The sequence below is a fragment of the Protopterus annectens genome, chromosome 8.part0, assembly GCF_019279795.1.
Source record: "Protopterus annectens isolate FY-2018-M chromosome 8.part0, PAN1.0, whole genome shotgun sequence".
In the NCBI taxonomy this organism is placed as follows: domain Eukaryota; kingdom Metazoa; phylum Chordata; order Ceratodontiformes; family Protopteridae; genus Protopterus; species Protopterus annectens.
In genome coordinates, this window is record NC_056741.1 from 1,324,288,834 (window position 1) to 1,324,316,101 (window position 27,268).

The following is a 27,268-nucleotide window of genomic DNA, read 5'->3' on the forward strand; positions in this document are numbered from 1 at the left end:
CATGTTTGATAAAGAACAGGTTACAGAGGAAACTGGAAATCTTGTCCAACAAGGGGTGGGGACGGCAGGCAGAGGAGGACTCTCTCATTCTTCTGACAGTGAAGTTCATGGAAAACCTCTGCCAGTAAAACCGTTTCTAGTGTTCCAGGGGAGGATGCTTAATAGAAGCAAAGAGTGTAAGAGCTGACTAGAGGAATCAAGAGTTCCTTGGACTTGAGCTGGACTTTGGTATTGAGAGATGGGGATGAGCAGGGGGAAGCATCATCACTGAAACAGGTGAATGGAGGAGAGACTGCAGTACATCACATTTTTGAAGTGTGGCTTTGCAGGAAGGTGGTCTGAGAGGAATTGGACTTCTGTGACTTTGTTGGACTTGTGGGTGGACTGCGAAGCATATACCCCACCTTGTTCATTGGTGTTTAGTAGAAGAACAGTGGCTGTGGGCAGAACAATTTTTATACTTGCTGGTGTTTGTATAAGGCATATCATGATGTGGACTGCAGGTTTTGTGTGTGTTGTGTAGTCAGGGTAGTTCAGATATTGCAGTGGGGTCTTTTCTGTGGCTGTTATATACGCTGAAGATGTTGAAGTGGACAAGAGCTTTTTTGGTTGCGGTTGTAGCCTTTGCAGTATAGTGGGAGGGGTCAGACAAAAGTGAGTTTGATGCCAATATGCTGTGGTCTTGAGCTGCTGGGCTGGGGGTGGGATGTGTGGAATTGGGATGTTTCCTCTTGTTTTTGTTTGGATTAAATCATTTGCCTTACACTGTAAATTTTTTTGTAAGCAGGCAGACTTTAAACATGGGACAGAATGATGAAAGCTATAAAGACTGCTGGGTTTCTTATACCTCCAAGGATATAAGCTTGATTTTTCCATTGGCAAATTTTCAATGGAAGTCAAGAAGTCTGCAGCTGAAGGGAGATGTGCATTCTGTTTTGAGTTTAATTGGCAAAGATTCACTGCTGAGTACTTCTCTATAGAGACAGGCTGTCTGCAAGCAATTTTCTTGAGAGTTCCGAGTTTTCTTTGCTGAGGGATATTCAACATCTAAAGGTACAATGGCAAGCTGTTCAGTGAAAAATGAAGTATGAAATTAAGGATCATGAATAAGAGATGGTAGCCACCCTAGCAACTGTAATACTTTAATGCATTTAATAGAACAGTGTTCAAATTAGTTTTACTTAAAGATAGCCAGTAAACGTTTTATTAGGGCTAGCTAGAAGATGATGTTTTCTCAGAGTACACAAGCCGTTTTCCCACCTGGAAGGGGAACAGAGATAAGAAAAGAACAGCCAGCAATCTAAGTGGAAACAGGCTGCAGCACTTTTTGTCCTGGGTAACCTTAACTTTAGGTTAAGTAATGCCTGTGGGTACAGGTGTCGATCTGGGCCAATTGTTCCTATCTGGAAGATTAAACTTCATTTTTTGAAAATGTACATAGTTTTGTGCGTCTGTTGCAAGTTAATAGGGCACAGGGTGTTTTGAAAATGAAGTTAGTGTTTTGTTTGAAGGTTTTCCTTAAAACAAAGTTTGGAAAAATGTGGCATAGGTTTAAACTGAGATAAGAAGAAACAGCTGTACAAAAATCAGCCAGACAAATATTAGTGAGTGCATGTAACACAAAAGTTGGAAACACATTCAAAAAACTGTCATATATAATAGGTGGGAACAATAGCCTTTTATCATTATGATTACACTATGCATAACATCTTGGAATGTAAATGGCCTTACAGGTATATAAAACAAGGAAATAGTATTGAACAATTTTAAGAAATGCACAGTGCAAACAATGCTACAAGACACACATATTGGAAGAAATGAGTATGTGAATTTAACAAAAAAGTACTTCAAGATGGATATTCAGCAGAATATCAAGGAAAAGGGCAGCAATTATACCAATTACCAGTAGTGATAGAAGAGGAAAAATGACAATAATGGTGGATTTGTGGTAGCAATGGGCTATTAGTAAGGGAGGAGGATTATGATGGCATGTACTTGTATTCCACGAAAAACTGTTACTATGGAGCTTAAGAAAATGTGAGAAATAACCAGCTTTCAGCAGGGAATATTACTTAATGGCATGGACTGGAACTTCATTTGGAATAGTGAGAATGTATTGGGTGAACTAGAAAGGAAAATGTAAAAAAAAAATGGTAGATTTCTGTAGCAATGTATAAAATATTTGGTACAGAAGATGTGAATTCAGTAGTAGGAAAGTACAGTTGTGTACACCTACCATAAATGTAGATGTTCGAGTGTCTTCACTGTTGCAGTCATGACTGTAGGGTTCTCCCCTGCCGGCAGGCAGTCCTCGGTCGGCCAGAATCCCAAAGTCTGGGTCCGGCGTCAGCTGTTCAACCATGCTCCCTGACGTCAGAGCGCCAGGAGTACAAAGCTGACAGCAGACGCCATCTTCTCCAGTTTTTCCTTGCCCCAGATGTCAGGAGTCCCAAAATGAGAAAGGTCCCATATCCTTTGCAAATACACCTCAGAAGAATGGTGAAAAAAAGGAACTACACAAAAGTAAAAAATAAGAGGGGACAGGAGGGAGGGAAACCCAGACTGCAACAGTGAAGACACTCGAACGTCTACATTTATGGTAGGTGTATACAACTGTACTATGTTCATCGTGTTTCACTGTTGCAGTCATGACTGTAGGGTAGAATCCCAAAGCTGAAGGAAAGGGAGGTGGTCATAAAGAAGAAGGGGCGGCTAAAAGGCCCTGCAAGACTGCAGAGGCAAAGCCTGCCCTAGACTTAGAGTAGAGAGGTAAATTGTAGTGCTTAGAAAAAGTATGCACTGAACTCCAAGTTGCAGCTTCCAAAATGTCTTTGGTAGGGGACTCCCCTGAGGAAGGCCGCAGAAGTGGCAGCAGCTCTGGTGGAATGAGTCCGAATACTCCCTGGGATTTGCTTTCCATGGTGTGAATAACAAAATCTGATTCCATGAGCAATCCATTTAGAAATGGTCTGTTTTGAAATGGCTTTACCTTCGGAACTTGAAGCATAAGAAAAGTGCAGTTTTGTACCTACCATAAATGTAGATGTCCGAGAGGTATGCATCTGCAGTCCTTACAAATGGGTTGTCCTGGCCTCAGGCAGCCCTTCGGTCGGCCGGATTCCAAAGTCTGGGACTGGCCTCGGCTGATGTCGCACTTCACCCGACGTCATAGCTGCAGTTCTGCGGGTATAAAGGCATCAGCCGACGTCATTTTCCTCAGTGTTTCTTGCCCCAGATGCCAGGTGCCCTCTAGGAAGGCTAAATTTGGATAAATGCAAATATTTCCAAACAAAAAAGAGCAAATAGAAATAAACATGTATATACATATATACAAACAAATACACCATAATAGATTCCCCCAGCTAGCTACAAGATGGGCAAATACCCTAGGAGTACCACAGAGGGGAAGGAGGGTGAGTAATCCTGACTGCAGATGCATACCTCTCGGACATCTACATTTATGGTAGGTACAAAACTGTACTATGTCCTTCAAGGATGCATCTGCAGTCCTTACAAATGGGTAGAATACCATAGCCAAACTGGGGGAGGAGGCACTAAGGAGGCACTAAGAATTTATGGTGTAGTTAAGATCCCTTGCAAAACAGCAGTGGCAAAACCTGCTCGGGATCTGGAGTATAAAGGCAGATTATAATGCTTGGCAAATGTATGCACGGAGCTCCAAGTAGCAGCCTCTAAAATGTCTTTGGTAGCCACTCTCGTAAGAAAGCTGTAGTAGTGGCTGTAGCCCTTGTGGAATGAGGTCTGATGTTTTCTGGAGTTGCCTTTCCATGAAAAGAGTAACAAAATCTAATGCAATTTCCTATCCATTTTGAGATTGTTTGTTTTGAAATTGCTTTTCCTTCCATTCCTGTTGCATATGCTACCAGAAGCTGGTCAGTTTTTCTATAGTTCTTGGTTCTGTCCAGGTAGTAGCGCAATTGTCTGTGTACATCCAAGGTATGCAGCAATCTTTCCCCCCTGTTCTGTGGGTTGGGGAAGAATGTTGGTAGGTGTATTGCTTGGTTTAAAGATACCCTGGAGACCACTTTTGGCATAAAGGTAGGATTAGTTCTCATGGACACTCTATCCTGATGGAAGATAAGGAAGGGCTGTACTGCCATTAATGCCTGTAATTCAGAAACCCTTCTAGCTGAAGTGATTGCAAGCAGGAATGCAGTCTTCCAAGATAAGTACTGTAATTCTGTTGTTGCTGCTGGTTCAAAAGGGGGGAGTGTCAACTTTTAACACAAAGTTCAAGTCCCATGTAGGCAATGGTGATTTCCTTGGTGGTTTTACATTTTTAATTCCTCTGAGAAACTGTCTGAGTAGAGGTTGAGAAAAAACTGGAGGATCCATGTTGTATTCTGCTGAAATTGCTGATGCATGAATCTTAATGGAGGAGTAAGACAGACCATTGTGGAAAAGCTCTGCTAAATATTCCAGGATGTTAGCTATGTTTGCCAATGATGCATCTACTCCTTTTGTTGCACTCCAAATGAGATATCTTTTCCATTTTGCTGAATAAGTTTTTCTTGTTGAGGGTCTGCGAGCCTCCAAGATAATGTCTCTAACCCTTTGAGATAAATTTGGGTTATTTTTCCTTATGTAATGTTCCAAACAGCTAGCTGGAGAGTTTTCAAGTTTGGATGCAGGATTTTGAAGTTGTTCTGTGTTAGCAGTAGAGGTATTAGGGGTAGAGGCCATGCGTGTTCCCAGGACATACTCCTCAGTAGCGGGTACCAATGTTGCCTCGGCCAATCTGGAGCTATCAAGATGATCCTCGGGTGATCTTCTTTGATCTTCAGTAGCACTTTGTGCATCAAAGGAAGAGGTGGGAATGCATATGCTGTCAGGTTTTGCCAAGTGAAGGATAGAGAGTCCACCTTGCAAGGAAGTGGGTGGTATGTCCGTGTGCAGAATGTTTTGAATTGGTGGTTGTGTGGGGATGCGAACAGGTCTATTTCTGGCAGTCCCCATTTCCTTGTGATGGTTTTGAAGATGTCTGGATGCAGCATCCATTCGTAAGCATCCGTGGTGGTTCTGCTTAAGATGTCTGCTAGTATATTTTCTTTTCCTGTACGAATATGGCTTGGAGCTGAATGTTGAGGCTCAGGGCCACATTCCAGAGGTCCATTGCCATCCGGCATAGAGGATATGAATGTGTGCCTCCCTGTTTGTTGATATACCACATAACTGTGGTGTTGTCCGTCCTTATCAGCAAATGACCCTGCTGAAGAAATGGTCTGAATGTCTGAATTGCCTGTTTTACTGCCAGCATCTCCTTTTGATTTATGTGTAGGTTCATCTGGTCTTGAGTCCATAAGCCTTGTATACACTTGTCCACCATGTGTGCCCCCCATTCCGAGGTCTGAGGCGTCCGTGGTGATAGTCTGGCTTGGGTGAGGCCTGTGGAAGGGCAGTCCTTTGTTCAATTGACAGGCCTGGGCCCACCACTGGAATTCTTGCTTCAGGAATGGAATTATTGGAATTTGGGTCTCTAGGCTGTGCTTGTGCTGAGACCATAAATTCCTCAGGTACCAATGTAACTTCCTCATATGTAGTCTGGCATGTGGAATTATTATTATGCAGGATGCCATGTAACCCAGGGCTTGCAGGATTTTCCTTGCTGTAAGCTGGTTCTGTGTTGTTAATGCCATGAAATAGAGTGGTAGCTGCTTCTGTTTTTCTGCTGTGAGGAATGCCATCTGGTTTGATGTGTCCAGTTCTGCACCCAGGAAAGTTATCCTTTGGGATGGTATCAGCCTTGACTTTTTTGTGTTGACTGTGTATCCCAGGGCTTGCAGCAGGTGAATAACCTTTTCCAAATCTTTTGTTAATTTGTCTTTGCTGTCCGCTTGTAACAGGCAGTCGTCCAGGTATGGATAAATTTGAATTCCCTGAAGCCTGCAATGAGCAATTACTGATGCCAGGCATTTCGTGAATACTCTGGGCACAGTAGATAAGCCAAAAGGCAATGCTGAGAATTGATAATGCTCTTATCCTGCAAGAAATCTGAGGTATCTTCTGCAATTTGGTCATATGGGGACGTGCAGGTATGCCTCCTTGAGATCCAGAGTCACCAGCCAAGACTCCTTGCCCAGCATGGGAAGAAGTTGCTGTAGGGTCAGCATTTTGAATTTTGGAACAATGAGATGTGTTTAGAGCGGACAGGTCAAGGATAGGTCCCCATTGGTTTTCCTTTCTTGGTACTAGGAAAAGCCTTGAATAAAATCCTTGTCCTTGTTCCATAGCCGGTACCTTTTCTATAGCTCTCATCCTTAGTAAGTGGTCTATTTGCTGTAGAGCGTTTGTCCTTTGGTTTGGAGGAAGGTTTGGCATTCCTCTCTTCCTTGGAAGAGTATGGAAGTGAAACCTGTAGCCTTTGTCTATTGTCTGTAAAATCCATTGGTCTCCTGTAATGTAATGCCAAATTACTGAAAATAAGGCTAATTTTCCGCCTAAGGGTGCTGCCAGTTGTTCCCTGGTATGGGGTTGCAGAGCCAAGTCACTGTGATTGTCCTGTAGAAGTGGTAGTGGCTGGATCTGTGGCAGTAGTTCTCTGGCTGTTAGGCTGCCACTGACGTCCCCTGTAGGCACCTCTGGACTGACCTCTGCCTCTAGGGCGTCTATTTCTGCCTCTCTGTGCTCTGGTGGTGTCTGGAAAGGACCAATTCTTGGAAGGCCAGTTCCTACTGAACCTCGGAGGCTGGACCTGTAAGAAATCCTTGACTGTCTGGACAGATTTAGCTTTTTCTTCCACCTTCTTCAACACTTGCTGTGCAGGGGAACCAAACAAACTGTGTTTTCCATGGGAGCATCTAGAAGCTTTGATTTTACATGGTCTGGTAAGGATTGCTCTTTTAACCATGCATGCCTTCTGATCACTGTACCAGTCATAGCTGATCTAAAGGAAGCCTCCAGTGCATCATAGCCGCATTTTAAGGAATGATTACTGACCTGCTGAGTGTTATGCACCAAATCCTGAAGGGACTTACGGTCTAACGGTTCAGGCGAGGACAGTTTTTTAGTGAGCTGATCTAACAGGAATTCCTGATACTGAATCATGTGGAATTGACAGTTTAAGGCCCTAGCCGAAAGAGTAGCAGAAGTATAAACTTTTACCCCATCTCTCCAATGCCCTAGATTCTCTTTCAGAGGGAGGGTTTTGGCAGAGGCAGCTGTTACAGCTTTTGGGCCCTGTGAAATAGTTTCTGGATCTGCAATAGGAGCCTTATACAAATGATCATGTGTGTCCGGAACCCTGTAGTATCTGTCGGGCTTAGCAGGGACCGGAGGCAGAGAGTCAGGGGCAGTACAAGCATCAGTAAATGCATCATCCACAACTGTAAGCACTGGTGGAATAGCTAAAGGCCTATGCTGTGGTAAATGTAAAAAGGTCCTAAGCCTTTTCCTGGAGTCTGAAAAATCCTGGCCCTGCCATTGAAATTGTTCCCTCATAGCATGCAAGGTTTCCCCAAAAGAGAATTCCTCAGGAGGAGAGGCAGAAGGTATGGAATCCTCTGCATCAGAGTCCTCATATGGAGAATAAGGGCCTTCTGGAGGATTTGTATGTTCTGAATCATCAGAGGAATAATCTGAAGAAACTGGCTCAGGGGGCTCTGCTCTAAGCCTCTTCTCTGGAGGTGGGTGAGAGGCCCTGTCAGGGTGAGACTGGGTTCCCCTGATCAAAGAAATGAGATCCTCTGCTAGACTAAGCATTTGAGTACTAGAGTTAGGCCTGTGAGAGGGGGCTTTAGTAGGCACGGCCTTTGTAGATTTAGCTGCTTTAGCCCTGGCAAAAGCCTTAATTGACATGGATGCAGGGGGCCTAGCAGCTCCACGTGCAGGAGTAGATACATCTAAGGAATAGTATCTGATAAATCCTGAGAAACTGTAGGAGCAGGTGGAATTTCAGTAGCAGATTCAGCCATGCTGGAAGAGGCCTCGGTAGAAGGAGGCATGTTTTCGGCCGAAGGAAGAATCGCGGACTCAGCTTCAGCTGAAACCGACAGCAGCGGTTTGAAACCACGGACCGAGTGTCGGTCCTTTTTACTTACGCTTTTTAGCTAAATGTGAAGTCGGAGTCTCCGGCGGCATGATATAAACAAAAGCGGGCGAAAAACTCCTCTGCAAACTCCGACCGACGTCTAAGTGTTCATCGGTTGAAGGAAGCACAGGCTAGACAAGCTGCTACGTCGTGGTCTGGGCCTAAACAAGGTAGGCAGTAAGAGTGGAAATCTTTATGAGGTATTTGTTTCCCACAAGTTAAACAGTTATTCACTTTTTCTGACATCAGCTGAGGCAAGAAAGAGTCCCACGGGTACTTGGCTTTTTAGAAGTCTTCGGTAGTAGTAATCTCTGGTTCTGACCGACCGGCACTTGCGAACAGCTTCTGCTTCGGGCGCCACTCGGCAAGAAAGACTGAGGAAAATGGCGTTGGCTGATGCCTTTATACCCGCAGAACTGCAGCTATGACGTCGGGTGAAGTGCGACATCAGCCGAGGCCAGACCCAGACTTTGGAATCCGAAGGGCTGCCTGAGGCCAGGACAACCCATTTGTAAGGACTGCAGATGCATCCTTGAAGGACATCAAACAATTGTTCTGATTTTCTATGTCCTTGGTTCTGTCCAGGTAAAAACGTAGTTGTCTGTGTACATCCAAGGAATGTAAGATCCTTTCCCCTTTATTTTGAGGAGTGGGGAAAAAAGTTGGCAAGTGGATCGTTTGATTTAAGGCCACTTTGGAAACCATCTTAGGCATGAAGGTAGGATTAGTCCTCAAAGACAACCTGTCTTGATGAAAAATGATATAAGGTTCCACAGCCATAAGAGCTTGTAACTCTGAAACTCTCCTGACAGAAGTTAGGGCTAACAGAACAGCTGTCTTCCAAGATAAAAACTTGATGTCAGAAGAGGCAGCAGGCTCAAAAGGAAGCAAGGTTAGTTTTTCCAAAACATAGCTGAGATCCCAAGCAGGAATGGGAGGAGATCTAGGAGGTCTTAAGTTCTTAGCTCCTCTGAGAAACTGTCTCATGAGCTGGAGGGAAAAGATTAGAGGGTCTGTATTATAATAAGCAGAAATAGCAGAGGCATGTATCTTAATGGAAGAGAAAGAGAGACCCTTATGTAAGAGATCTGTCAAGTAAAGTAAAATTAAAGGAATGTTCGGAAGAAGAGGATCAGAATCCTGAGCCTGCATCCAGGAACAAAATCTTTTCCATTTTCCTGCATAAGATTTTCTAGTACTAGGATGTCAGGCTTCTAAAATGACATCCATAACCTGCTTGGGTAGGAAAGAAGAAATCAAAGGCCCTGGATTAACCAGGCCGCCAGGATGAGAGTTCTGACATGAGAGTGTAGAACCTGACCCTGATGTTGTGACAGAAGGTTCGGAGACTGAGGTAAAATTCAAGGGGGCTCCAGACATAGATTTTTTAGAGTTGGGTACCAAAACTGTCGAGGCCAATTTGGGGCCAGCAAGATCATCATCTTGGGCTTGTCCTGTTTTATCTTTAATAATACCCGTGGAAGAAGAGGAAGAGGCGGAAAAGCATATCCCGAGAGGTTCCTCCAACTGAATGATAGGGCATCCACTTTCCAAGCTTCTTTGTGGAAAGTCCTGGTGCAAAAATTCTTTAGTTGATGATTGAGATGGGATGCAAAGAGGTCTATGTGAGGACATCCCCAGACTGCTGTTATCATCCTGAATATTCCGGTGTCCAGCATCCACTCGTGTGGATCCGAAAGGTTTCTGCTCAGACTGTCTGCCAGGAAGTTTTGCTTCCCTGGTAGAAACTGAGCTTGAAGGTCCAGATTGTAAGCTAGAGCTGTGTTCCATAGATCCATGGCTAGTCTGCAAAGGGGGTAGGAATGAGATCCCCTTGCTTGTTTATGTACCACATAACTGTGGTGTTGTCTGTCCGTATTAGTAGTTGTCCTGGTTGTAGAAGATTCCTGAAGGCCATTAGAGCTTTCTGAATGGCTAACATTTCCTTTAAATTGATATGCAGGTGGTTCTGATCCTTTGTCCAAAGGCCCTGCAGACAGTTTCCCTGAAAATGGGCTCCCCAAGCATAATCCGAGGCGTCCGTGGTTAGAATCTGAGTGGCCGGAGGCAGACAGAAGGGTTTCCCTTTAAACGAGTACATGTCCTGGACCACCAAAGAAATTCCTTTTGAAGGCAAGGCAGGACGGAGATCAGTATGTCTAAACTGTGGCAATGCTGAGACCATACACTTTTTAGGTACCACTGTATTTTCCTCATGTGTAGTCTTGCATATGGTACGAGAAGGATGCAGGAGGCCATGTAACCCAAAGCCTGCAGGAATCTCCTTGCAGATAGCTGAGTTAACGTTGCCAAGGTCTTGAAAGTTGAAGCCAGCTGTAATTGTTTTTCGGATGTCAGAAATGCCATCTGGGTTGTGGTGTTTAGAAGAGCACCCCGAATCTGTTGTGAGGGTGTCAAATTTGACTTTTTTATGTTTACAGAGAATCCCAGGAACTTGAGGAGGTTCTGTACAAATTCTAGATGCTGGAGTAAGACATCCTTGCTGTCTGCTTGAATTAGACAATCGTCCAGATAAGGGTAAATTTGAATTCCCTTGAGTCTGCAGTAAGCTACTACTGGAGCCAGGCATTTGGTGAAGACCCTGGGTGCAGTAGACAATCCAAAGGGCAGCGCAGAGAATTGAAAGTGCCTCGATCCGGCCTTGAACCTGAGGTATTTTCTGCGTTCCTGCCTGATGGGAATGTGTAAATATGCCTCCTTTAAATCCAAAGTAACCATCCATGCATCTTTGGACAGCATTGGAAGTAGCTGCTGTAGAGTAAGCATCTTGAATTTTGGAATCTCTAGAAAGGTGTTCAAGACTGACAGATCCAGAATGGGTCTCCATGAGTTTTGCTTCCTGGGGACTAGAAAGAGCCTTGAGTAAAAACCCTGTCCCATCTCTGAAAGTGGAACCGGTTCTATGGCTTTCATGGCCGAAAGAGCTTCCACCTGGTTTAAGGCCTCTGTCCATTGATGTTTTGGAAGGTCTGGCCATCCGCTTGGCCTTGGCAGGGTATGAAAATGGAATTTGTAACCTGTTAAAACCACATCCAGAACCCACTTGTCTTGGATTATATGAGCCCAATTTTGATAAAAAAGAGAGAGTTTTCCTCCGAGAGGGGCTTCCAGGCAAGAAGTTCCTGCAGCCCAACAGAGGGAGTCATTGAGTTTGTTTCCTATGAGTTTGTGACTTGTCCTCTCCTCCCCTAGGGGTGGAAGCAGTCCACTGTCTTGGTCTATAAGAAGCTTGTGTTTGAGGCCTTCCTCTGGAGCGTCTATATCTACCCCTCTGAGGCCTGTCTGAAGTGGGAAAGGACCAATTTTTAGAAGGCCAATTCCTGCTAAATCTTGGTGGCTGTACTTGTAAGAAATCTTTAACTGTTTGCATGGATTTGCCTTATCCTCCATCTTTTTAATCACCTATTCAGCTTTTGATTCAAACAAAACATTATGCTGAACAGGAGCATCCAATAATTTAGCTTTTACTTGTTCTGGCAAATTTTGTTCCTTTAACCATGCATGCCTTCTAATGACTGTGCCGGAGGCAGCAGCCCTACAAGAAGCCTCCAAGGCATCAAATCCACAGTGTAAACCATGCTTCCCAACTTGTTCAGTGGCATGCAATAAGTCATGTAATTCCTTATCATCTGCACAGGCAGAAATGGAATTAAGCTTTTGTTTTAAAACAGACAAGAGGAATTGCTGGTATTTCAGCATATGAAACTGACAGTTTAAAGCCCTAATGGACAAAGTAGCAGAAGTGTACACTTTTTTGCCCCATCTTTCCAAAGATCTAGAATCCTTTTCAGTGGGAATGGGATTTTTGGCAGAAGCGGCCTTAACTCCCTTAGGACCCTGAGAAATGGTTTCAGGGTCAGCAGAAGGGTTCTTGTATAAAAACTGGTGGGAATCAGGAACCCTGTAATATCTATCAGCCTTAACAGGAGCAGGATGAAAAGAGTCAGGGGTTAAGTTAGCCTCCGAAAAAGCATCATCCACAATATCCAAAACAGGAGGAATAGCCAGGGGTCTATGTTGGGGGAGAAGAAGAAAATCCCCAAGTCTTTTCTTAGTTTCCGAATACTCCTGTCCTTCCCAGTGGAAATGTTCCCACATTTCATGTAAAGTTTCCCCAAAAGAAAAATCCTCAGGGGGAGAAGCTGAAGGAATGGATTCTTCAGCATCAGAATCCTCATAAGGAGGGAAAGAATATTCCTGGTCAGAAGAAGAAACTGAAGAAACAGAAGCCTGATCAGAGGAATCATAATAAACATCCTGCCTTGGCCTTTTATCTGGAGGGGGATGAGAACCCCTAATCATAGTAAGTAAATCCTCCGCCATCTTGAGTAACTGTTTCTGTGACTTGGGAGCCGGTTCAGAAGAGGCCTGTGTTGCAGTCTTTGATTTAGAAGGAGTCTTTGCCTTTGCCTTTATTAGAAGCTGAGTAGGCCTGAAAACCCCTTCGGAAGCCGGCACCTGCACAGCGGCTCCGGACCCATCCGAAGGAGCATTGTCCGAAGGTCCTGCAATAGAAATATTTAAAGGCCTGGTTGGCTCCTCATGAGAGTCCGTTTCGCCATCGGTTCTGAAATGGCCGGCGACAGGGCTGCAAAAGCGCCTCACTGACGGCCGAACCTGAAGCTGGCTCCGCTTGTACGCTATCATCAGATTTGGACCTCGGAGGCCTGTCTTTATCCTTGCGACGTTTGTGAACTCCGGTAGCCGGAACCGTATCCGACGACATTTTGTAGTTAAAGCGCCTACCGAAGTAATGAAAAGCAAAATCGTACCTTCGTTTAATTGTACGTTGATTGAATCTAGCACAAAACCGACAACTAGCTACGTCGTGGTCAGGGCCTAAGCAAGGAATACAGTAAGAATGAAAATCCTTATGAGGTATTTGCTTCCCACATGAAATACAATTATTAACTTTTTCTGACATCGGACTGGAGCAAGAAAAAGTTTCCCCAACGGGGTACTTAGCTTTGAGTGGAGAAGAAAGTCTTCGGACTGAAGTTTATCAGAAAAAATCGTCAGGAGTCAGCCGACCGGCACTTGCGAACTGCAATCACCGGACGGCAAGAAAGACTGGAGAAGATGGCGTCGGCTATCAGCTTTGTACTCCTGGCGCTCTGACGTCAGGGAGCATGGTTGAACAGCCGACGCTGGACCCAGACTTTGGGATTCTGGCCGACCGAGGACTGCCTGCCGGCAGGGGAGAATCCTACAGTCATGACTGCAACAGTGAAACACGATGAACATCTTAAATTCTGCCCAAGGAAAACAGACGGGCAAGACTATAAAGAAATTATATTTCCTAGGAACATTTGCATTTAATTGGAAGCTTCAACATACATCCAATAACTATTTCAGATTATACATGAATAAAAACTAAGATAAAAATGTAGGGTAAGGAAGTGAAAATGGCACATTGGTTCTTTCCCACTTACTTGATAAGAGAGGAATTTAAAGAATGGGTATTGGAAATTATTCAAAAGTGATTCTTCAGAAGTTATAGCTAGTGAGTGGGATAAAATGAAAATTAGTTTAAATCACAACAGAATTAAAAGAGAAAGAGATATGGTTAAGAAGTAATATGAATTACCTCGAGGGGCTGACAAAGTTAAAGTACTGCAGAATAATGGGGAATACATACATACATACAAATGTTTCAAGCACGGGCATTAAAGCCCTTCTAGCTTGCCAATATGCCAAAACAACTGTACCCATAATAAATGTCCAGCCTGTTCTTAAAAATATCTAAAATAGTACTTGCTTTAATGTAATTCGGTAGTCTGTTCCAAGCATCAGCTACTCTGTCAGAGAACCAATTAGTAAACTTCTCATTCCTATAGAATCTTCTACACAGGTTGTCTGATTCTCTAGTACTTTTTGATAGCCCCAAACATTCCCAGAGGTAGTTGTCCCTAAATGCCCTATATACCCGAATAAGATCTCCTCTTAAATATCTGTAAGAGACACTGTACAAGTTCAGATATTATAGTCTTTCATAATAACTTAGATTTTCACATCCATGGATGCCCTTAGTATATTTCCACTGTACTTTTAACAGTTTATTCATGCTTGTTTTCCTATAGGGTTTCCATATTGTTATTCCATACTCAAGGTTTGGTCTAATGTCTCGCAGAATCTCACAAAACAAGCATAAATGCAGAAGGTTAAAGAGAAAATCATAGGATCACATGAGTTTACTAGGTAATGGCCCCAGGGTCCTTACAAGCCTTGCCAAGTTCAACTCGTGTTCCCAAGGGTGTTGCCTCTGTCTGAGAGAGATACAGGTGGAATCCCCAGGGTGAATTTCTGGTTACACATCCAATCTTCCAAATTATCCTTAAATAGGGCCAATGAGGGGCTTTGTTTAACATGAATAGGAAGCTTGTTCCAAAGATGGGGCAACCTCTGTGAGACAAATCTGTCTCTCCAGCAAGTTCTGTTGATGTCACACACCAGGTTAAGGCCCTTTGAGCGAGTGACCCGTGTGCCATTTGACTTGCGAATGTACAGCATTGCCATTAAAGATGTACAACACAGAGTAAAGTGACAATGATTCGACATAAGACAGATCTTGAAGACCATGAATTTTTTGTAAGGAACCTTTATGGTCTCTCCAATTGCTGCTGGTGTTTGAAAAGGAACATACCAAAGGGAGTATTGTACTCTATTACTGGCCTGATAAGGGAAGAGTACAGGGGGGATTATAATCCTTTTTTTTCTGGAGGCAATGCCGTCATTTATGAGATGAGCAATAAAAAATGCCTTTCCTACCACTGTGCAGACATGGTGATCGTAGTTAAGGTTGCTGTCAACCTGTGTGCCTAGATCTCTCACCACTGACTGTGTGCTTAGGGTATGTTTGCAGGAACATTACCCTTGCTGAAGGGGATGACGATGCATTTTTTTTGCATTAAGTTAAGACCATGACTTTGGCAACAGTCATTAGTCTGCTTAAGACCTTCTTGCAGGATTTTGAGGTTGTTATGGGTTTCAATGATTGCTCCCAGTTTGCAGTCATCAGCAAACTTTGTCAGCCACAGTCCTTTAGTTTTAGCCTGTACTTCAGAGAAGTAGTTTCCAAACAGTAGGGGTCCCAGAAGTGATCCCTGTGGAACACCACAGATTACAGGTCTGCTACAGGAGGTGGACTTCCCTATTTTGACCGTACAAGTTCTATCAGTGAGTCAGTTTGCAACCCACCTGACAATATATGGGTTGATACCTAGCTGGGTGAGTTATATCAGTGATGCCTGAGTGGGGGATTGTGCCAAAGGCTTGTCTAAGCCCAGGTAGGCTGTTTGCACAGATCTGCCCTTGTCTAGGGCTTTGGTGACTGTCCCAAAGTCCACCAAGTTTAACAGGCACGATCTCCCCTTGACCGAGCCAAACTGTGTGGGGTCGAATGTTTGAAGATTTCCTATACCTTTGTTAATAGGATCCATGATAATTCATTCCCTGGCCTTGCAGATAAGGCTGGTGAGACTAATGGGTCTATAGTTCCCAGGGTCCAAGGATGCATTCTCTTTGTGCAAAGGGATGACGGTAGCGGTTTTCCATTTCGCTGGGACAAAGCCAGTGCTTAGGGTGTGACTGAAAAGCATGCTCAATGGTGACACTAATTCCCGTTTTAATCCATGTAGAACACAGCAAGGGATGTTGTTTGGTCCCATAGAGGCTGTGTTTTTGGCCTTGGAGAGGGCATTTAGGACCTGCTCCTCAGAGATGCTAGGTGAGCGACAGGTGTTGGGATGCTTTGAGGTATATGCTGCGGGGACAGGGGAATCAAATTTTCACTGAACCTGTCAGCCATCACCTTTGCTATATCCACAGGTTCTATATATGTAGTACCATTAACTATGAGTTCAAAACAAATCTGTGCCTTAACTTTGAGATTATGGATGTAAATACAGAATGCCTTGTGGTTATCCTTCGTTAGGGAAGCTAATTTGGATTCATAGTTAACTTTGGAAGACTTCACTAGGAGTCTTATTTGCTTAAGTTGAGGAGGGAGTGTTTCCAGTTTTGAGACTGTTCCTTCCTACTCTTAAACAGCAGTTTCTTTCTCCTACTGTATCATCTATTAATAGCAGTTGTCCACCAGGCAGGTTTGTTTTTCCGATCTTGCTTTGGTTCTGCTAGGTATGGCAGAATCAATAGAATTGAACAGTTGTTCGTACAAAGCACTGGTGTATAATTCAGCACAGGAGTCTGTTCCATTAGTGGATTAGTGGGGGGAGGGGCTATGAAGCTGTTTATGCCATCATGTAAGAGGTTGTAAGTGGCCTTGGAGAAGTTTTTTTAGTCTAGCTGTTGTTAGGGGGAGGGGAGTCTTGTGTTAGAGTTACTTCTAGCAAGACTGATTTGTGGTCAGTTCCCACCAGGGATGGCCACACACTGGGAGTGGTGCAGCAGTCCTTCATGCTGGTGAGCAACAAGTCCAGGATGTTTGAGTCCCCTGTGGGTGTGTCAACCATCTGGTCCAGGGCACTGGAGTTAACGAAGTCCAGGAACTTTTGGGCAAGTGAGTTAGAACACGTATAATTCACTCAGTCTCTGGATGGACAATTCAAGTCACCCAAAACCAGAGTTTTGGTTTTATCTTGACTGACTCAAGTAGCTCAAATAGGCTGAGTGGATGTCTCGATTCATGGAGGGGGGTCCTATAGCTGGCAATGGCCTGAAGAGGGGGTCTCACCTACAGTCAATTGCACCTGAAGTAATTCAAGGGAATCGTGCTGTTTAACCAATCTAGAGGTATATTTATCTTTAATGAATATTGATATACCACCTACTTTAGTTCTAACACGTTCAGATTGTGGACTGAGTATGTGGAAGGAAATGTAACCTGGTATAGCTGGGGTGCTCTCTGCAGCCTTAAACCAGGTCTCAATGACTGCACAAATGTCAGCATCTTCCAGGGTGAGGACTGCTTTGAGTGAGTGCAGTTGATGGTTTAGGCTTCTTGTCTTTAGTAACATAACCATGAAGTTGTTTTTAGAGAGTATTTTTACATCAGAAATGTTTTTGTAACATCGCCTAAAAAGGCACTATGGGGATGGCAAGAGCCGTAGCCAGTAACCAAAATCCCAGGGGTGACAGATAAAGATTTCTCTGGCAAAGCATCAAGGTCTGTCGACCATGTGATCCCAGGCTGACAGATACTGGATCCTCTTTAAATGACACCAGAAACTGTTGAAGTCAATCATTTTTTGCTTGAATTGAGGTATCATCCTAGGAGAAGGTAAAATGTTGCTTAAGGCTACAGACATACCTGCCTGAGACACAATCAGAGAGCTTGGTTGTCCCTCTCTTCACATAGTCCAGTAAGGTATGTTTCAAGTCATTCACACCAACATGGAGTATGATGGAGTCATTAAGAGTGGCTGTTGTTGAGAGACTTGAGTGAGTGTGTGATGTGGCAGATCCTGGCACCTGACACACAACTGACAGTGAACTTTTCCTTATCCAACCTGGTGAGAGGGACATCCGTGTCTCATAACTGAGCCACCTTAGCTTGTTTTTGTGTTATGCTTTAGAGGCTTGACTGCTGACATACTGGTGTGGGATATATTATGTGTACTATGTTCTGCAGTGGATGTATTACGTGAAGCATGTTTGCATTTTGTTTACGAGCTCTCTGATGTTTAGGTAAGCTTCTTGTAAGGACCTCCGCATATGTAGGTTTATGTGTTGTTGGGCTGGTAGGTGCAGAAGGTGAGGTGTGCTTGCTGACAATCTGTTTAGTATCAGATGAACTGATTGTTGAGCAAGGGAGCCTGGATTCTAGTTTCTGATATAGATGCATCTCTCACATAATGAATTTGTGTGGACTAGAAGATGTGGGTTGTCAAGTGGGTTCCACTGTACATGAGGCAATTGCTACATTGCATTAGGATGCCCATGTCAACCAGACTGGCTGGAGAAACTGTGGGAAATTGTCCATCCATAATTCTAAGTTGATGTGGTCAGAAAACAGGGAGAGGACAGGAAGGACCAGGTAAAGTAGAGGATAGGAAAACTGGACAAAATATATGAAGGGCCAGTGGGTAGGATCTGTGTTGGCACATAAGGAGCTTTGCTGAATGTATCACCTATCAGTGAGGGACAATCAAAAAAACACAGATAGCGCACCAGCAGAGTACTAAGTGAAACTTTGCAAGCAAAAGTGTTTGCTTCTATAACAGTCAATGGTGCTCACCACTGTGCAGCAGAGCATGATGCGCAAATGCGGTGCCATGTAGCAATCCAGAACAAACTGATCTAAACAAATAAACTAGTAAAAAAGCTCAAAACTGAGCCCTGTTCCAGCAACCTTCAATCAGATGAGCTCTAACTGCACACTCTTGCCACTAGGATTCAGGGGAACCCACTCTTAACAAAAGATGGCCTGGTTTAGTGCTCAAGTTATACAAAAAGAACTATTATTCAACAGGGCTGAATCTAGTCTATGCTACAGCAAAGTGCAACAGTTTCAGAAAAAAAGAGGTAAAATAAGCAGTGATATGGTAAAAATGCAGTTCAAAACAGCAACTCTACTTAAGTTTTGCAGAGATCAGCAGATGGCTTGGATTTGCTTATGTAGCAAATGAGAGCAAATGAGAGCAAACTGATTTACCAAATTAACTAATAAACAAGGTCAAAACTGAGCCCTGTTCCAGCAACCTTCAATCAGATAAGTTCTAACTGCACACTCCTGCCACTAGGGTGCATGAAAACCCTCTCCAACAAAAGATGGCCTGGTTCAGTGCTCAAGTTATACAAACAGAACTAGATTCAGGAGTTCTGAAAGTAGTCTATGCTACAGCAAAGTGCCCCAATTTCAGAAAAAAACAACAGTTCAAATAAGCAGGCACAATACACCTTCAACCAGCAATTCCCAGCTCAGAAGGGCAGAAGCTACCCCTCTCCTCCCAAGAGAGTGTAGACCACAAACCTTCTTAATGTAAAACAACTGGCCTGAAGCCCAAGTGCTTAAACCAAAACCAACAGGCTTAAAATAACAGTTACAATTTAATCAGGCTACTAACAAGCAATAATAAATGCAGCAGAATAAATGCAATTGAACACTTTTAAGTTTCCAGGACTGTTTGTAGCTTCTGAGCAATGCCAAAGTCTGCTCTTCAAATTTTCCCATACACCTGCTAAGTTTTCTCCTCTCCTGCACTTTTACTAGCTCATCAGTCTAGCACTTTACCAGACTTCTTGCAGCAATTATTGTAGCACACAAAAGTGCTACCAGCACTAAACATTCTAGAAACAGCTCCAGTACTTAGTATTAATACCCACCCATCCAGGCATGTCTAAAGATCAGTTCCCTATGCTTTCTCCTATAAACCTGGTGAACTTGTGCATCCTGAGGCAATGTAGCAACTGCGTCATGTACACAGACAACCCTCTCCTCTTACCTCCCAATACTCAGACTTGCAAGAGATGCACTTATATATCCAAATTGGAAGCCACGCACTCTCCAACCAAGATAGGAATACCTGATCAGGAGAAGGAGGTCAACACATGCACCACATCACATGGAACACACAGCCCTCAAAGAACACACACCAGCACTGCCTTCACATAAAAACACAAACCACACACCCACCTTTGCAGAGGCTCTCAATAAAAATCTATCCAAACAGCAGAGACCTCCAAGGCAGAAAAGCACTCAACCACCACAACACAACACTAATCATGAGACACATAACTCTCCTAAACAAATAGTGTGCCAGTCAACCAAAGCCCCTGAGGCAGAACAGCATGCCCAACACACTAATCATTGGTGACTCAATAGTGAGGCACACTGATGTCCCACTCATTAGGCTGAATAAGGAGAAAGTAACAGTAAGTTGCCTGTCAGGTGCCAGGATCTGCCACATAACACACGCACTCAGGTCCCTTAACAGGTACAAATATGACTCTGTCACTGTATAAGTGGGTGTGAATGACCTGAGACGTACCTCCCTGGACTACATGAAAATAGACATGGAGGACCTCTCGGATTTTGTAGCTCAAATGGGTATGACCCTAGCCCTGAGCAGCATCCTACCATAACCCAGAATGATACCACAGTACAAGCAGAAAATGATCAATTTCAACAATTCGATAAGTTTCTAGTGTCACTCTAAGGGGATCCAGTATCTGTCTGTCTGGGATGACATGATTAACAGACCTCGATGCTTTGCCAGAGATGGCCTGCATCTGTCACCCCTGGGCTTCCGGATACTGGCAAAGGCTCTTGCCACCCCTATAGTGCCTTCTTTTAGGCGGTGTTCCAAAGACCAAATTACCACTGTAACAGTTACAGACAAATGCAATCTGAGGGTCATGCTAGAGGTCTACATCAGAAAATGAACTCACTCGAAGCACTCCTTAAAATGGAGAACATCGACATTTGTGCTGTAACAGAGACCTGGTTCAAGGCAGCAGAAAGCACCCCTGCACTACGAGGCTATAACTCATTCCACACATTTCGGCCCCAGATAGTACAGTTGTGTACACTTACCATAAATGTAGATGTTAGAGTGTATTCACTGTTGCAGTCATCACATTTGGGTTATCTGCTTGCAGTAGCCCTCAGTCGGCCTGATTAACAAAGTCTTGGGTCCTGCATCTGTTGCTGTCCCTTCTTCCATGACATCAGGTTGTCAGGGGTATAAAACATGCAGCCGACACCATTACTTCAGTTTTTCTTGCCCCAGATATCAGGTGCCCCCCTAATGGGAAGCAATTAAATCTATAAATGTACAAGGTCATACTCCAACAAAAAAGCAAATACACCAAAAAGCTTTTGAGCATATAAAGTAGAATAGAGGTATAGCCAAAAGAAGAAAGGGGGCTTGAGGGAGGGTAACCAGGACTGCAACAGTGAATACACTCGAACATCTACATTTATGGTAAGTGTACACAACTGTATTATGTTCTTCGTGTTTCACTGTTGCAGTCATCACATTTGGGTAGATTCCCAAAGCTAAGGATGGGAGGAGGAATTTAGATAGCATTAGGACAAGCTATAAGGTCCTGCAAGACTGCAGTGGCAAAGCCAGCTCTGGATTTAGAGAAAATTGGCAGATGGTAATGCTTGGTGAAAGTATGTACTGAACTCCAGGTAGCAGCATCTAGGATGTCCCTGGTAGGGACACCTCTGAGAAAGGCTGTAGAGGTAGATGCAGCCCTGGTTGAGTGGGGTCTGATCCCCTGTGGAATAGGTTTTCCATGGTGCTTGTAGCAGAAATGAATGCAATGGCCTATCCATTTGGAAATGGTTTGTTTTGAAATAGAATTCCCCTCTGCCCCTGCAGCAAATGCCACCAGCAGTTGGTCAGATTTCCTTTGAGGTTTAGTCCTGTCCAAGTAGAATCTAAGTTGTCTGTGCAAGTCTAAGGAGTGCAGATCTGTCCCACTTTGTTCTGTGGGTTAGGAAAGAAGGTCGGCAAATTAATGGGCTGATTAAGGGCCACACTGGATACCACCTTATGCATGAAGGAGGGGATTGGTCCAGAGGAACACCCTGTCCGCATGAAAGATGATGAAAGCCTCCACTGCCATGAGGGCCTGTAATTCAGATACCCTTCTTGCTGAAGTGATTGCTAAAAGGAAAGCTGTTTTCCAAGAGAGGAATTTTAAATCTGCAGTGGCAGCTGGCTCGAAAGGAAGAAGGGTGAGCTTTTCCGATAAAAAGTTAAGGTCCCAGGCTGAAGTTGGGGCTCTCCTGGGTGGTCATAGATTTTTAGCCCCTCTGACGAACTGCTTAAGCAGTGGATGAGAGAAGAGGGGCGTTTCTGTGTTATAATGAGCTGAAATGGCTAAGGCGTGAATTTTGATGGAGCAGAAAGACAGGCCCTTGTGAAGCATCTCAGTTAAGTACTGTAAATTCTGAGGTAAATTGGGCACTGCTGTGCTCATCCCTTGAGATTGGTTCCAGTCACAGAATATTTTCCATTTTGCAGCATAAGATTTTCTAGTACTAGGCCTCCTTGCCTCTAAAATGATATCCATCACTGGTTTACTGAGGGATGGTAAAGGAGAGATTAGGTAATTAGCCAGGCTGCTACATTCAGTGTATGAAGCTGAGGGTGCAGAATCTGGTTTTCCTGCTGAGACAATAGGGTAGTAGTCTGAGGCAGGTGCTATGGGACCAACAGTGGCACAGTGTGTAAAAGGGGGTACCAGTGTTGGCGTGGCCAGTCTGGTGCAATCAAAATCGTCCTTGGTTTGTCTTGTTTGATCTTTAGTAGTACTTTGGAGAGCACAGCCAGAGGAGAAAAGGCATAAACTGATAGGTTTTTCCAGTTGAAGGACAGAGCATCCACTTTCCAAGCTTGTTTGTGGGGAGTCCTTGTGCAAAATTTGTCCAATTGACAGTTCTGGGTGGAGGCAAATAGGTCTGTATCTGGGCTCCCCCATTTGCTTGTCAACATGTTGAAAATCCTTGGTTCCAGCTTCCACTCATGTGGGTCTATGAGGTTTCTGCTTAGTTCTTCTGCCAATGTATTTAGTTTTCCTGGCAGGAATTGAGATTGTAGATGCACTTGGTAGCTCAGGGCTGTGTTCCACAATGTCATGGCTAGTCTGCATAGGGGGTAAGAATGTGTACCCTCCCTGCTTATGTACCACATAACAGTGGTGTTGTCCGTCTTTACCATTAATTTTCCTGGAAGAATGTGGTCCTTGAAGGCTGTCGGAGCATGCTGTACAGCTAACATTTCTTTTTGATTGATATGCAAGTGCATTTGACTTGGGTTCCATTTGCCTTGAATGCACTTCCCTGCCAGGTGAGCCCCCCCATGCATAATCTGATGCGTCTGTTGTTAGGGTTTGGGCGGCAGGGGGTGGTGTGAAATGGTAGTCCCTTGTTTTGGTGGCAGGCCTCTGCCCACCAAAGAAACTCTAGGAATAGGCAAATTATGATAGGAATCATTGCTTCTAGATCATGAGAATGTTGACACCATAGGCTTTTTAGATACCATTGTAGTTTCCTCATATGCAGTCTTGCATATGGAATCAGAAGACTGCAGGAGGCCATGAACCCCAAGGCTTGTAGTATTTGCCTTGCAGATAGTAGTGTTTTTGTGGCCACTTGTTTGAAGTAGGTTGTCACATGAATTTGTTTCTCTGGCATGAGGAAAACCATCTGGGAAGTTGTATTCAAGCTTGCTCCCAGGAATATGATTTGTTGACAGGGTACCAGGTGTGATTTCTTTTCATTTATGGTGTACCCCAGACAAGTTAGCACCCTTTGTACTAAGGCCAGATGATTCAAAAGTATGTCCTGGCTTTCTGCCTGAATTAAACAATTATTCAGGTATGGGTATATTTGAATATTCTTTGCCTGCAAAATGTGATGACTGGGGCTAGGTACTTTGTGAATACCTTGGCGCAGTAGATAAGCCAAAGGGCAGTGCAGAGAACTGGTAGTGATTGTAGCCTGCTTTGAAGCGTAGGTATCTTCTGCAAGATTCCCTGATTGGGATGTGCAGGTATGCTTCCTTTAAATTGAGTGTTACCATCCAGGCATCTTTTCCTAGCATAGGAAGCAACTGGTGAAGAGTCAGCTTCTTGAATTTTGGAATCACCAAAAAGGTGTTTAGAGTAGACAGGTCCAGAACAGGATGCCATGAATTGTTATTTCTGGGTACCAGGAAAAGTCTTGAGTAGAAACCTTGTCCTTTTTCCTCTTCTGGTACAGTCTGAATAGCCTTTATGTTTAAAAGAGAGAGTATTTGCTTTTGAGCCTCTGCCCACTGATTTGGGGGTAGATCTGGCCAACCTTTTGGCACTGGCAATGTGTGGAAGTGAAATCTGTATCCTTGGGACACTATTTAAAACCCATTTGTCCTGGGTAATGAGTTCCCAGTTTTTGGTCTGCAGACCAATCTTTCCCACTAAAGGAGCATTCAGTTGAGAAGTGTTTGGAAGCTTTAAAATCAAGTCATTGAGACAGTTTTCCATAGGGGGGAGTCTTACTACTCCCAGATTTGGAAGCGGAAGCCCCCTACTGCTTAGTCTTGTGCATACCCTGGGACTGAAACCTGGGAATTCTGCTGTGTCTGGGTTTGGATTGAGAAGGCCTGGAAGGAGCCGGAAAGGACCAATTCTTAGAGGGCCAATGCCTACTAAAGCTTGGAGGCTGAACTTTTAAGAAACCTTTAACAGTTTGCATAGATTTAGCTTTATGTTCCATCTTTTTAAGAACTTCCCCAGCTTTGTACAAACAAGCGGTCCTGATTTAAGGGAGCATCCAACAGTTTAGCTTTAACATGATCAGGCAAAGATTGCTCCTTAAGCCAAGCATGCCTTCTGAGTACAGACCCAGTGACAGCAGCCCTGCAAGAGGTCTCTAAAGACTCAAACCCACATTTGCAAAGCATGTTTCCCAACCTGTTCAACAGAATGCATTAAATCCTGTAATTCCTTACTTTCAGCACAGTCAGGAATCAACATCATTTTCTGTTTAAGCAATCCAATAATATGTTGTTGATACTTTAACATACGAAGCTGACAGTTTAAGGCCCAAATGGCCAAGGTTGCAGAAGTGCAAACCTTCTTAACCCATCTATCCAGCACCCTGGAGTCTCTATCAGAATGGGTAGGGTTTTTGGCAGTAGAGGCCTTAATGCCCTTGGGTCCCTGTGAAATAGCCTCTGGATCTGCAACAGGATTTTTAAAAAGGAACTTGTGAGAATCAGGAACCCTGTAATATCAGTCAGGTTTTCTGGGAGCAGGAGGCAAAGAATCAGGGGCCAAACTAGATTCCAAAAAGGCATCATAAACAATGTTTAGTACAGGAGGTATAGCTAAAGGCCTATGCTGAGGCAAGAGTAAGAAATCCCTAAGCCTCTTTTTCAAATCAGAAAAATCCTGCCTTTCCCAGCGGAAATGCTCCCTTAGAGTGTGCAAGGTTTCACCAAAAGAAAAATCCTCTGGAGGGGAAGCCGAGGGAATAGAGTCCTCTGCATCAGAATCCTCATAGGTAGATAAGGGTAAATTCCAGATCATCAGAAGAATCAGAAAAATCAGAATCCTGGTCAGAAGATTCATAAACAATTTCAGTCCTAGGTCTCTTAGAAGAGGGTGGTTGGCTTCTCCTGATTAAAGTTACAAGATATTCAGCCATTCTTATCATTTGCTTTTTAGGCATAGAGGTCTGAGCACATGGCCTGGGGTCAGTTTTCTAGGCATGGTTCGAGGTTTAGGTCTTAAAGAAGAATGAGGCATCGGTTTAATATGAAAGTCCGTAGGCCTAAATACACCCTCAGAAACCGGTGCCTGCACAGCGGCTCCAGACCCATCCAAGCTAGAGACATCCGCAGGTTGCACAGTTTAAGCATCTCGCGGCATACCAGACTCCGAATGGGTCTCAGTAGAGGCCCGCGAAGCAGAAGTAGCGGGTATCAGGGGCTGCAAAAGTGCCTCACTGAGTACCGACGAACTGGCGACTGGATTAGGAGAAGCGTCGTCAGCAGCTTTGGACCTAGGTGGCCTGTCTCGGTCTTTATCTTTGCGTTTTTTTCGGAATTCCGGTAGTCAGATGGCTTACTGACATTTCTGGATAACTGAACCGAGAACTGAAATATTTAGAGGCGAAAATATACAGACGACGGACAGTGCGTTGATTATATAAAGCACAAAACCGACAGCAAGGTACGTTGTGGTCAGGGCCTGGGCAAGGCATACAGTACGAATGAAAGTCTTTGTGAGGTATTTGCTTTCCACAAGAAATGCAATTATTAACTTTTACTGATGTCAGTAAGGAGCAAGAAAAAGGTTCCCCAATGGGGTACTTAGCTTTAGTTGAAGACTTCGGTTCTGAAACTCGAAAATGAAAATTTCAGAAGTCGGCCGACAGACACTTGCGAACTGCTTCTGCTTCGGGCACTGCACGGCAAGAAAGACTGATGTAATGGTGTTGGTTGCATGTTTTATACTCCTGACGACCTGACGTCATGGAAGAAGGGACAGCAACCGATGCAGAACCGAAGACTTTGTTAACCAGGCCGACTGAGGGCTACTGCAAGCAGATAACCCAAAAGTGATGACTGCAACAGTGAAACACAAAGAACATCTTGTACCGAAGCTCCAAAGGCAGTGGTGATTCCATACTCATATGGAAGTAGCCCAACATAAAGCATCAGCGATACTTCTCCATGGCAATACCCAGATTTGCTCTGAGCTACTGCACAAAGGTACCTCCTATATCGAGCCAACAGATATTGCAATATACTGGCTGACAAATTCAGTGCCAACTTTACCCCTCTCTCTCCCCCCAACAGACCAATCACAATACCAGCAGATTGCCAGGCACCCAGTATTACTGCTGCACAGGTTAAGACAGCACTGTCCAAGGCCAAGAATACAGCTTCCATGGGACCTGACAATATCCCTGGCTATGTTCTACATGAACTACAGAGAGAAGTGGCAACTTACCTGTGTGCCCTGTTCAATCACAGCCTCACCTCAGGCTTTGTCGCCCCATTAGCCTGAAGAGTCTGACATGCAAAGCTATAGAACGTATAAACAAGGATATAGAGAATCTCCAAACTCTGGATCCTACACAGTTTGGTTTTGTGAAGGGTAGATCATGCCTGCTCAACTTGGTAGACTTCTTTGAGTCAGTCACCAGAGCTGTGGATGAAGGCAAGGTGGTTCATACAGCCTACCTTGATCTGGCCAAGGCCTTTGATACCATTCCCCATTCAGGAATCATAGAAAACTCACTAAGCTAGGCATCAACCTCTATATCCCTACATGGGATGCATATTGGCTCATAGATAGAACCACCAGTGGGAAAGTAGGGGACTCCCAAGTCAGACTGCCAACCAGCACAAGTGGAATCCCACAGGGATCGGTCTTGGGTCCTCTCCTGTTTGGTATCTACTTCTCTGAAGTCCAGGCCAACACAAAGGGTCTCTGGCTGACAAAGTGAGCAGACGACTGCAAGTTGGGAGCAAGTGATGTTGACATCCAAAGGCCTCACTGAGACCAACGACCGGTGTCAGAACCATGGCCTTAAGCTCAATGCCAAAAAATGTGTCATCTCCTTTGGGAAAAAAACGGTTTCCATGAATTAGCACATCGATGGTAGTCCACTGAACACAGAAGGTGTTATAAGAGATCTGGGAACACAGGCTGACAGCAACCTCTCTTTTGACCACCATATTGCCACTATGGTCAGAAAGTCCTTCTATGTGGCACATCTCATTACTAAGGGTT

The 27,268-nt window shown here is 44.2% G+C and overlaps 1 protein-coding gene across 4 annotated transcripts in view; it reads right to left on the reverse strand.

The window, feature by feature from the left end:
• Positions 1-27,268, reverse strand: part of NLRX1 (NLR family member X1) — a 498,840-nt gene that overhangs the window by 225,509 nt on the left and 246,063 nt on the right. The window lies entirely within an intron of this gene.